This window comes from Prinia subflava, chromosome 4 (genome assembly GCF_021018805.1).
Source record: "Prinia subflava isolate CZ2003 ecotype Zambia chromosome 4, Cam_Psub_1.2, whole genome shotgun sequence".
In the NCBI taxonomy this organism is placed as follows: Eukaryota; Metazoa; Chordata; class Aves; order Passeriformes; family Cisticolidae; genus Prinia; species Prinia subflava.
In genome coordinates, this window is record NC_086250.1 from 5177507 (window position 1) to 5190503 (window position 12997).

Genomic DNA, 12997 nt, shown 5'->3' on the forward strand with positions numbered 1-12997 from the left:
ATGCAGCATTCTGCTTCCATAGCCTGGGTTAAGATCTCTTTCAGAAACTGCAGACAATAAAGCATTTTCCATAAGAAAAGTTAACGTGATAAATACTGATGCAGTGTTTCCCCACACTTAATTGTTTTTTTCATTGTTTATCATAATTTTGTCAACTTTCCATATCATTCCCCACAATGCTTTGTGCTAGATTTTCTTTGAAAATTCCTTTCCTCTGAACTTACCGTGAACTTGTTTCTAAAACATGGCCATAAAATGCCACCAACAAAACAAAATCTGCTATTCACTAATAAAAACCACCCTGTCTCCCTCTCATCCCTCACAAAAGAAACTACAGAGGAAAAGACATGACTGAATGTATATAGAAAATAATTTTAAATTGCAGTGTGAAGCAGAAGATGAAGGCAGAGTGGAAAACTGAGGGAATCAGTTGTGAGGCTGTGGCTTAAACCATGTGCAGAGTTTGTGCTTCATTCCCCTTGCTCTCAGTGTACTGATGGCTATTTAGCTGGGAATGTCAGAAGAGTTGGGATTAGGCTTGGTGTGACTGAGGGGGAGGCGGAGGATTGTGTTTCTCGAGATGCTCTGTGGGAGGGGAAGGATTATGCATGTGCCTTATGTAATGAGGAAGAGTCTGGAGAACTTGCCTGTCTATGAGGAGGAGGTGGGAGGATTAGCTTTTGATGTAAAGTCAAGGGAACAGCCCTGGTCCTGATCCCCTGAGAAGGAAATCAGAAATGCTTTATTCTCCTGTACATCCTGTTTTGTGTATGGGAGGTGGGAGTTTTTGTTTGGATTTGCTTTTCAAGGTAGAAAACAGCTGGATTAGGGGGAGGCAGAAGATGGAGGGGGCACTGAAGGAATGAGCAGGGGGGATTCAGGAAGGATGGGTCACAGGGGTGACCCCCTTTTTGTGATCCCACCTGCTGTCCATGCCTTCACCTTGTTGGAACAAGCCATGGTGACACAGTTTGGGCCCAGAGGAAGTTGAGGTGTCCCTGCACATGGAAAATGTCCCCTTCAGGAAGTCTGTTCCTGTGGGGTTTTGTCCATCCCCCTTAGGGCTCCTGCTGGCTGGGAAGGCCCTTGAGCAAGCCTCAGATTCTCTGAGTGGTGGCAGTGAGTATCCTTCCCTCTGCTGATTGTCACTTACTTTCCTTGTCCTGGGAAATCTCAGAGAGCAATGGGAATCATCATGGGGAAATTGGATAGGTTATTTTGTTTCTAGCTCTGCCCCTGCTTCACCAACCATCACTAAGTCTGTTGTTTGGCATTCCAAGTGAGGGCTGGAGCACACCCATCCCAGCAGACGAGTTATGAATTAAGTCTCCACCACCAGTGAGCATTCTGGCTTTGAAAACCTCATGCAGGAGCTACTTTTTCAGTGACTGAGTGATCAGAGTTTAAAAGATTTCCAGAGGCAGTTTCATCAGGCTGAGAACATCCAGACAGAATCCTCCACCCAGCTCAGCTGACACGTGGTAACCCATTCCTCCGTGGTGTGTGTCACCATCACTGCTGCAAATGTTTCACAGGTGCATTTTTCTGAACATATTCATTCTCTGTAATGCTGTGTTTGTGCTTTGTACTGCTGGGTGGAGAAGGCAAAAGCAGTCCAAAGGAATACCCCCAGGAGCTAAGTTACAATAAATCAGAGCATGGATGCTTTGATATTCTCTTTATTTTTGCCAAATGCCACTTAGATTATAACAGAATTCAGTAATGGAATTCAGCACCTTCATGGTGCTTTTTACTCACCAAAAATACTTTATCAAAGAGGTAAGTAACTATCATTCCTGTTCTGAGGATGGAGAAATTACAACAGAAGTGGTTAAGCTCACCCACCCAAATAAGGATCAAGTTGGAATAATACATGTCTCTGTTTTTCATCTGGATCCATTGTACTATCCATTGAACCCTGATAAAATTTGCATAAACATGACATTTCAAAGAGTTCTGAGGAAAGGACTAAGTCCAGGGTTTATTGGTTGTTTGGGGCATCAGAGCTGAGTATAAAACTCCCCTGAAGTTAAGGTGAACTTGCAGGTTCATGGAGCACATGCAATGTGTGATGGGACACTTTCTTCCTGTCTCGTGCTTTTGGCATGGATAGGAGAAAAAGGAATTCAGGTTTGGCTTAGGTTAGGCTCACCCCCACTGCATCACTTTTGTCTAGATTATTTACAGAATCTCCACAAGGCTCTGTGCTTGTGAAAGTCAAACAAAGGCCTTGGACACAGGTACCTTGTAAAAGAAAGTGTTTTCGGTGCTTTCAAGTCCCTGGTTTTTGTGTTTGGATCCAGGTTTGGGATTATTTTATTATCTGTATAAACCCAGCAATACTTATGATTTAGGTTGAGAAGTTGTGGAATCTGCTTTTTTAGAGTCTAGGAGAATTTATCCCATCGATTTTGGGAAGCAGGGGAATTTCCTTTAAAAAGTGAAATTATTTGTGGAGAACTATCAAAAATAAATTAGACTTTATTGCATCATTTTAGTTGCTCAGAGAAGGTGTCATGAGTATTGGGGTGCAGGGTGAGGTCAGTGATGGAACAAAGATTACAAAGTCCACCACACACCTTTTGGTGCCCTTGGATTTTTACAGCAGCTTGTTTTCCTGTGCTGTTGGTTTGGTTTTTTCATCAAGATAATCTCTCTTTCTTCAACTACTATTGAAAAAAAAATCTAAAAAAATTACAAAAGGTTTCAATATACAGTAGTTAATTACTGTATTACAGCTCTAATTAAATTCTTGGAGACTCTGCACAGTATGATGTCCATGCCAAGAGGGACATAGCCCTCCTTAAGTGAATACATGTTCTTGTCAAGTTAACTTATCTGCGTTTTACTCACATGAAATATTCCTCATCCCTTGCTTCTTGACACACGTGACTGATAAATGTTTTAAAGGCACATTTAACATTGATATTTTTGTCATATGAAATGACAATGGCTTCATAATGATTCCCAGATTTTATTTCATTGAAAGTGACACGTTGTGTGATACCAAACTCCCCAGACCATAATGTAAGCTATGTTCAAGTAAGAATATATATATATTGCATCAAAACTTGTTCTTTGTGTGATTCAAACCTAAATGTTTCAGCCACATGTGAGTAGTTAAAGAGTGTTAATATTACAACACTTTGTGCAAATACTGTGGATATTCAGAACAGTCAGAACTCAGCTGTCTCTGTCAGCTCTTCTCGTTGCTTTGAGACATTCAATGATGAGGGATTTTGTCTTGCTTTTTGTAATCAAATCATCTAAGAAGGGAGATATAAAGAGAGAGAGATTTTTGTCAAGTCATTTACAGATGTAAATGAAATGTCATGTAGGATTTTATCAATTCCTCTACATTTTTTATCACATATCTGTCAGGGTCATGGGTAAATTTTTTTGTTCATATTTTTTGATAAACATTTAAGTCCTTGTAAGTGTGGACAAGTCCGTCTCAAACAGTTTTACTTTTGAGAGAACTTCAGTAGTCACAAAGCAGTAATGTTGTTTTCACGTGGAAATAGATGGGAATGGTCTGCTTGACCTCAGGGTTCCATTAGATCAGATGTCTCCAGAAATTATATGTATATGTGTAGCTTAACGACAGGGAAATTCAGCTGAATGTGCTTTGTGCTGGTATCATTATTCCTTTGATATTAAGCTTTTGCATCATACCATGTCAACACTTCGACTTTGGCCCTGGTTCAGCAGAGTATTTAAACACCTCAGAAGAACTTTAAGAACTTTAAGGACTTCAATAAGCGTTCACTCAAATGTTTAAAACTTGAAGCTTGCTGCATAGGGGCCTGTTTACGTCACAGATAAACATTAATGCAGTATTTAACAAGTATGTTATGTTGGCAGCGAGCAGATGGACTCGTGTGTGGTTACTACATCTATATCATCATTGCATCTTCATCTGGACACACAGCAGAGCAGCCAAATATTGGTGGTGGCCGTGATAAGGGGGAAGAAACAGTTCATGCAGTTAGAACAGTGCATCCCAGGCTTGGTTAAAAGTGTGGTCGTGTGCTTTGATGCTTCAGTTTGACTTTTTACTTGAATGTTAAGTAAGCCTTGGGCTTAAATAGCTGTTCAAAGCTCCCAGAAATTCCTTTTTCAGTTTGATGGTACTTACCAAAGCGTCAGTAAAAAAAATGTGTACAGTGTTTTGAGGGTTTATTCATTCATTTTACTAAGTTTGTCTTCTGCCATACTCCTGGCTGTGCACATTTTGCTTTAGTTCATATAATCCTAAGTGGGTTAGTTTGAGACACGATTTCTGTCTCTGAAGTTAAAATGGATGAGGATGTCAGTGTGTAAAATGTATTGCTTCCAAGCTGATGAGCTGAGGCCAGGTAGCCTTTCCCTACTCCTGCAAGTAAAGAAGTGGCAATTCTGTCAGGAGCAGGTGAAGCACAGTTTGGCCTTTTCTCTGCTTGCACTGATAATGCAGTGAAACGTCCTTGGAGGTGGGCAAAAGCTACCACAGACACCTCCCAGCAGCCTGTGAGAATTCAGGACATGGGGCTTGAGTCAATAGTTTACATGGACAAATGTTTTAAAGAATTGAATGTGGGGGCTTTTGGGGGATTTTGTCATCTTCTAATCTCAGAAGAATTTTTGCAAAATTAATTGCTCTCTTTTGCTGGTCAGCTTCACTTCTCAGTTTTCACTGAGCATAAGCCTAAATAATTTCTGTTTCTGTTGGGTTAAGCTGAAAAATAGTTAAATCAGGGGGGTTATACTGATTTAAATGCCGCTGTGTTTATTTGTGAAAGTTGAAAGTATTGGCCTGTTGTACTTTTCAATAACCTCTAAAAATCCCCTCTGTTCTTGTCTTTTTCTGAATCAGAATGAAAAGAAAGCTTTCAGGAATCTTCACTTAAAAAAAAAAAATCCCTAAAAGGTCATCCTCCCAGAAGTCAAATCTAACCTTGAGAGAAAGACACCGCTTTGGAGCAGCTCATAGCCCAGGGGTTTAACATCCTCCCACAAGACATGTGGAATTGTGGTCTCTCATCTGAAGCAGGGGTTTCAGCTCACAGCTTGGGTGAGCATTCATCCTGGCCTGTGGCATGTTTTGGGGGTTTTTCTGGTGTTTTGGTTTAATTTTTTTGGGGTTTGGTTTGATTTTTTTCATTTGGTGGGCATTGTTTTTTTGTTTGGTTGGTTTTTTTTCTCAGTTATTCTGGGCTTGAGAACTTTACTATTGAAACTAGCAAGGTTCCATTATTTTTTCTTTTTCAATTAAAATGCATTTTGGTGAAAAATTCAGAGTAAGTGGTATTGCTACCTAAATTTTGGTTACTGTACCCAGTACACCACTGAGATGGGAGATAGAAGAGTTGCAGGAAGAGAATGAGTAAATTGTTTTAGCCTGTGAGCAACAGACTCTTACCACCCCTTGGGAATCCCTGGAGCTCCAGAAGAAGGGGAAGGGAGCTGCACTAGCAAACTGCCTTTTGGGGCTGTCATCTGCAAATTGAATTCTTGCTGTAGGGATGAATCAGCACTAGAAACATCTAACTGGCAACCTTTGATTTTATTTTTCTTTTTACTGTACTTCCATTGGTCTTTTATTACTGATTTTATGCAGAAGACAGTACTTGCAATTCAACTGATGTGAAACTTCGCTGCAAATGTGGTCTTGTTTCCTTGTCACGAATAGTTTCTTTCCTCCCTTACCATGGAAGTTGTTTGCTCTGGTGGAATGAAATGCCACTTTCAGAACTGGAGATCTGCAGTCTGCATTTTGTTTTACCAGAGCATGCAAGAGATCAATTTTCTTTGCTCAGAGGGTTCTGCATTGAGGAACTGTCCCACAGAGCAGGGTGAGGTGACTCAGAGGTTTCAGTTTTTGCTTTTTCAGGAGCAATCTGTTGCTCTGCTTCTTCTGTGTGTCAAAACACACTGAAAGAGGGGAATGATTTCCAGTGACTTCTGTTCTCCCTGTATCAAATGCTGCATCCTCAGCTGCTGTTCAGAAGAGCTCATGGATATCCTGACTTACAGCTGTCTGTTGGGAATTGGCTGTGCATAGTAAAGGTGTTTCTGTACTGTTTGTTTGTGCAGAATCTCACAGGCTGGGGCCCTGGTTATGGTTGAGGACTCTTAAGAAGTAATAAAATACAAATGATGTCCAGGAGTAGCGATTTACCCTCCTGTTATAATACCTGTGAAATTGCTGGACCAAACTGGGAGCTTTGGCATAGCTGCCTTAAGTTATGACAGACTAAATCAGAGGCTTTTCCTTCCCTCATTCATTTATCCTTTCCTTCTTGCTTTCCCCTCTCCCTTTGAATATTTTTGATGAAATAAATTATTGCCACACTCAACCATTTTTAGTGTTGGTTTTTCAAACCCATTGTTCCTTGTTTCAAGAGGAGCATTTCACATGAGGACCCTATTCAAAGTGAATATATATGATAAGACAAATTGTTTCAACACTTGCTTGCAAGGCCAATAAAAAGAAATGCTGTAGTGCAAATTACCCTTGCAAATGCTCTCTAAAAAGCTAATAACATTTTTCCCCCCAAAGGATAGTTTCCAGCCATAAGGAGAGTTTCTCTTTCATGTTCATTTGCCACACAGATTTATAAAATGATCCCAAATCCTTGCATAGGCTGTGAGGGATTGTGGCTTTGAACTGCTGAATTGGAAAAGCTATTAATGGAAGAGGAAAAGTTTTCAATTTCAGTCAGATTGGGTCAGGATGGTATAAACTCAGCCCTCCAAGTTTTGGTGTAAGATGGAAGGCTGTTTAGTCTTTGTTGATAATTTTCATAGTAAGATTCACAAGGTTTTCTGTTTAAAGGCATGAAATGAGATAAGAATGTAAGGAAAAAATCATTAGCATATTCACTGCTTTATTTTATTTTCAAGTAAAGACAGTCGTTTTAATTTGCTTTCTGTGGAATATGGTATAATTGGACACTTTTCATAACCAGAACCATTAGGGAGGTGGTCAGAATCTTCAGAGCAGAAGTCCAACTGTTGTGCCCTGGAGCTTGTCCTCGTTGCAGGGCCGTGGGCAGTGCCAGGGATGGTCCTTTCCCTGCTGGCTTGGCATGTGGTGTTTTCCCCTTCTCTGAAATCCAGGGCAGCATCAAGAGGTTCTCAATTGTGGAGCCCCACAGGGACTGGAGGTGGGAGGTGGGCTGCCTCACCTCCAGGATCAGCAAGCTGTGTTCCCAACACTGAAAAACCCTGGAATGCTTCCACCCAGGGATGGTTTCCAGCAACGCGCGCGTTCCCTTTTTAATCGGACCTGCAGTGTCTCGGTGATTGTAAAGGACTTTGAGAATCGGAGCTTAGCCAAATTACTTCTCCTTCATGCCATTTTGACAGAAGGCTTTCACAAAAATTAAACAGTAAATAACTCCTGTGAAATTGCATCTTGTATTTACTGCTTTTAGCGATGGTGGGATAAGCGATCGAGTGAGCGCCAAGCGAGCTGAATTTGTGTGTTTTTACTAAGAGTGTCTCCCACCAGCTCTTCCTGGAGAGCTGCTCTGGGTGTATTGGGAGGCAATGTCTGTAAAGGAGTGGCTGCTTACAATCCTTTCCTTTCCAGCCCCTGTGAGTGACTGGGGAAGGCACTGGCCACTAAGCACCAGACTTGGAGCAGTGAGTGAATTTGTACAGGCTCCTGACAGGTACCCAGTGCTACCAGCCCTCAGTTGTTCCCAGCCCGCCTAGGATTTGAAGAAGAGGTGTGGAAGATTTGCCTGTGAAAAGCTCTCCAGCCTTACCTTGAGCTAGATGGGGCTGGCGAGGTGGTGGCTGCTATTTCTCCTCCTTTAACTGCTCATGACATGGTTTTGAAGCAGAACATGTGTGGGGCTGCGTCCTTCTGATGGAGCCAGCCCTATCTCCTTCCCCCATTTCCTTTCTGTCCTTAATCCGGTAACTGACCACTTATCCCATTTATTATCCCTGTAATTGGGACTGAGAATGCCTGAAGCAGGTGAGCCCCGTGCCCCTGATTCCTCCTCCCACAGCCCCAGACCCACAACCCTTCCCCCTCTCCCAGCAGCAGCAATCCCTGAACACAAATAACTCTCAGAAGCCTGGTGCTGCTATATATTTGATTTTTGTTTGCAAGCTTGTCTTATGACCAGCTCTCAGCGTGGGAAGAAGCAGGGAGTGGGGAGATGGAGAGAGAGAGTTGTTGCAACATATTTTAACATATGTGCTTTAGGCCTCTTGGTGGACTCCCTCTTGGGAAGAGGGGAGGGAGCGTGCCCCTAAGCAGTTGGTTGGCTTTGCTTGTTTCTATAGCAGCCTGAAGGAGGAAAATCATGTTTTAACAATAATATATTCAACCAAAAAAAAAAAAACCCAACAAAAAACCCTAACAATTACAGAAGAGTCTTTTTTATTATTATTAAAGAAATTGCATTAAAGATGAATGAGCATATATTGGAATAATTATGTTTTAAGGTGTGTAACATTAAAAGGTACTGAATGGAATATCGACTGTTTTGTAGGAACGGTAATAATGAGATTTCTGTCACTTAATCTTACAATAATTGGGTTATTACTATGCAAATTAAGGTATTACTTAAAAAAAAAGAGGAGGTAAGACAGATCCTTGAGGCAGCCATTTATCTGTCCTTAAAGCTATGCTGTCGATTCTCTTTAGGCTGAAGATCCTTTTTTAAACAATTTGGAGATGCTAATTTCATTATTTTTTTTCACCTGTGTTTCCTTCCAGGATGTTTTTTATTCTCCCCAGGTAGCAGATCAGGACTGGTGGTTTTTAAACATTTTCTAGTCTCTTATGGATTCCTCTAGGAATAATTAGATCAAATAACTATGATTATTACCTTTCTGTTCCCTCTTTCTTTTAAATAAAATAATGATTTGTGTATTTTGCCTGAGATTTTTACAGCAGGATCACAGAGAACACACATAAATTATTTTATTTCTTCTTTCCCTTTAGCAAAGAATTATCGAGCAACTCATTACAGATTTCCTGATTTCCATTAGTTATTCAAGTTTACTTACTGACCAGTTAGTGGCCTTGAAGAGGAACAAGGAGAGCTCAGAATTTGTATTTTTTTTGTTTGTTTGTTTGTTTGAGACCTTGGTAGCTTTTATGGGGTCCACCAGAGCCCTGTTGGCATTTTACTCTGTCCTTGGTTTTTAGAGGTAATATTTAAGACTGGGCTGCCAATGGGAGTTTCCTCATTTCAGGGTGAGTCCTTTGTAACACATTATTCATAGAAATTTTGTTTGCGGGACAAAAGGTGCTCCTCTGATCTTTTTCTCCAGTGACTACAGGGTGACTCTCCCTTTCTCCCTTTTTGGTTCACTGCTCTCCCACTCTGTATTGAAGGCTGGTTCTGATTACGCTTTGTTTTAACACTTTCAGACCTTTTTTGCCCCTTTTATTTTTTAAAATGCACAACTCCCAAGACAAGTGGAGAACTACAGAGAGCCAGAGTGGGCACAGAATTATCACTTGAGGTCTTATCCCATCACAGGCAGCAGCTTTCTCTGTGCTGCTTCCTGCAAGCAGCTTAATCTCTACTCATTTTCTTTAGTGCAAGTGGGATGTAAGTATATCCAATTCACCAACCCTGTGTGCAGTTAAAGGAAAGGATATTCTCTCACTCTTTACCTGCTCATATACTGGAGTGAATACCAGCCTACTAAGAACAGATGTATTGGTTAAAACCCATAAATTCTTCGGGGCTTTTAAGGTGATTTGTTTCATGAATTAATAACAAGTTTATTAATGATGCTCAGTAATTTTGCAAAATGCACTTTGATAATGCCCTGGATTTTTCAGCACTGTGAATTATTTTGTATTTCTGGTGGCAGCAGTTGTGAGGTGCTGCCAGTGACAGGGGAGGGCCTTTATACCATATCCAAGTTATTCCCAATTCATTCCTTGTGCCCCCATCTCTCCCTGGAGGTGCAGGGTGCTGTACCATTCATTAAGGAGAAAGCTGTGGACTTCCACAATGTCCTTGAACACGACAACAGCAAACTACTCATTACCAGTGTTGTGGGGTCACACTTTGTTTTGTGGTACCTACTATCCATCCAAGGGAAAGCTGTTAACCTTTTAGGGATTCACAAAGAGGTGAAGTCCTTTTGGCTCTTAACTGATGATTTCCCCTATGCTTAGTGTATTAATTCTTGCTTGATTACCGGCTCTGGAACAAACTGAGCTGTTGACCTTGTGGACCCCAGGTTGTTTGATTTAATAATCAGAAAGAGTCTGTCTGTTTAGGTGGGTGTGCCTGAAAAAACAAGTAGTAATCTTCATTTAGATCTGAACCACAACAGCATAGAGACAAAGAAAAATCACCATAATAGAAATAAGATGTCCAGAAAAAAAGACCAGTGCAATTCCTTCCTAGAAGGGCCATATAAAACACCACTGGTGACCCCCTAAGCCTTTGCAGTCCTCTTGTTTCTGTGGTGGGGAGAATGGCTGAGCTAGCTGCAGTGAAATAAAATAATAATAAGCCATTTTCCAGAACTCACAGTTAAAAAAAAAAAAAAATGTTTGAAGCTCAGAAAGATGATTTTGTTTAAGATTTCAGTTTAACACATATGCATCCTGCCCTGGTGATTGCTTGTGGTTGCCAGGAAGTTCTCCAAGAAATCTGCAAAATGTCTAGTCTGTGTAACAGACGGGAGAGCTGGAAAAATTGTGTGCAAGTCCAGAGTTTTAGATTTCTTTCTCTCTTTTTGGACCGCTTAGATAGGATGTGTGAAGCTTAAATTCTCTCTCTACACCCATTTGAACAAAACCTCTGAGCCTTTATTGAGTCTGTTCTTCCCTCACAGTTCCAGGTTGAGAACAGGGTGAACTCCTCAGCAAGCTGTGCATGGTAGAATTGATGAGGGAACAACATAAGCATTCCTTTAGGCAGGAACTGAAATTTGAGCAGCTCCTTACCCTGTTTTGGGTAGTGCTGCTGCTATATCCCACTGTGTGGAAAACCTGTGGGGTTACTGGCTAGGCAAAAATATCTCCTGTCTCTGCCATGGCCTGTGTGATACATCCTTGGAGCATCAGCACACCTGATAGAATGCTGGGGGTCCCACAGTGGCATTAAATAATTGGTGAAATATGGACTGCTACACCCAGGTTGCATTTCCTCGTTATTGAGTGATAGGGGCTGTGATTTTCCCTGCTGGGGGCAGATCAGAGCAACAGGAGAAATGAAACCCACCCATTTTGATTCCCAGGTTCCTCAAGCTTCACATGCCTCAGAAGCTGGCTGTACCTTCACCTCTTTAACTCCACCTCTTCCAAGGGTGCTTTGCCAAAACACCGCCCTTCTCTGCGAGGCTGCCTCTCAAGCCTGGGGGAAATCAGAGCAGCAAGGGCTGCAGTTACTAATTCCTGCTTTAGCTAGAGGCCTGGCACTTGAACTGAAGGGAGCACTCAAAGTCTGGCTCTGGTGCAGGTGGGCTCTCTCCATGGGTGTGCACTGAGGGCATGGAGGGGAGTGTGGATGGCAGCAGGACCTGTGTGGATACTTCCATTTATTGCTGTTTCTCTGGGTTTATTTTACTGTTGGTCTCTTAAAGCTGTTACAGAGTCTTTGATAGCCACTGCTAGGTAGGAGGTGTAAATGTGGTCATGGTCTCTAATGAGCTGAACTTGTTGGTACATCATTTTACCAGCCAGATGGAAGGAGTGGTGGTTCATTGTTTTTATCTGTTAAAACCCATAATGATGATTTTTTTTAAAAAATCACTTATTAAGTAGTTTACATACCGAGCCTAGAAGCACTCTGATCTTTTCTAATGCTTTTGACTTTAACTGTAGATATCCATTAGATGTTTTATAGGGGCAAATATAGAAAAAGTTCTGTTCCATCAGCATGTCTGGAGTCACTGCTGCTGAGTCTGCAGTAGCAGGCAGAGAAAAAGATTTTAATAGTTGTAAGTTGAAGCAAAACTGGCTGAAATATGTGTTTAGATAGAACAAGATTGGTTGGGAGAGAGATGTGGGAGTCATCAGCACAGAGGTGGTGAATTGAAGCCATCATTCCTCAATGATGTGAAAATGCAGAACTATAATGCATATAATTGCTCAGATACTAGAGGGACATTAAAAATACACAGTGTTTTATGTAACATAGCAATTTATAAAAATGCAGTAGCAGTTAGTGTGAGGGTAGTGGGAAACCCTATAATTATTTGGGATATGATGTTAATAGATCCAATAGCAAACTCAGATGCTAAGCTCCAAATAATTAATTTTTGTTTTACTTTTTGCTGCTTTTGCTGGCTTTCATCTTTCCTCTCCCTTTATATTTCTGGTATGAAACTCTGTCATCTCTTTCCATTCTCACTAGCTGGTAGGCGATTTCGCCCTCCTGTGTGATGGCAGGCAGATGGCTCTCTCTGCAAATAATATTTAATGCTGTTCTGTCACTTGGCCACTGAGCAGCATTGTAGCAGTAGGGCAGTTGAATTCTACGTGTGATCAGTAGTAACGTGCTTTGCCTTTCCTGGGATGAGGTCTGTGATTCCAGGCTTGCTCTTGAGTGTGCTTTTTCCCAGGAGACTCTGCAAAACACTTGCTGAGGCACCAGGTCAGCTGTTAAAAGCTAATTCTCAAATGGGTTCAGCTCTCAGTCCATATGTGGATAACCTATAAGTGGGAGTAATTGAGACATTTAACCAGACAAAAATCCATTCTGCAAACTGAATGAAGAGGTTATTACAGATTCATGATGCATTGTTTTCACTTGTAGTCGAGGATGATGATACTGGGTACATCTCGAAAGACAGATGTGAGGTATGAATGTTTGTAAGTTTAAACGTGAATAAATGAAATGCTGTTATTTTAATCTTGACTCTTGACTGAAAATGGATGACATGGAGCTGTGTCCTCCCAGCTGAAAATCTGGCAATGTCTCTTGACCTTGAATTTTTCAGTTGGGTGCAAAATGTGAGGAATGACTTCTCGGAGGTAACAATAGTGAAGACTGGAGTTAGCCCTGTATGTATGGTGAAT

General features: G+C 41.3%; 1 protein-coding gene across 7 annotated transcripts in view; it reads left to right on the top strand.

The window, feature by feature from the left end:
* The window catches only part of SOX5 (SRY-box transcription factor 5), a 600060-nt gene that overhangs the window by 75256 nt on the left and 511807 nt on the right, over nucleotides 1-12997 (top strand). The gene's annotated exons all lie outside the window — the stretch shown is intronic.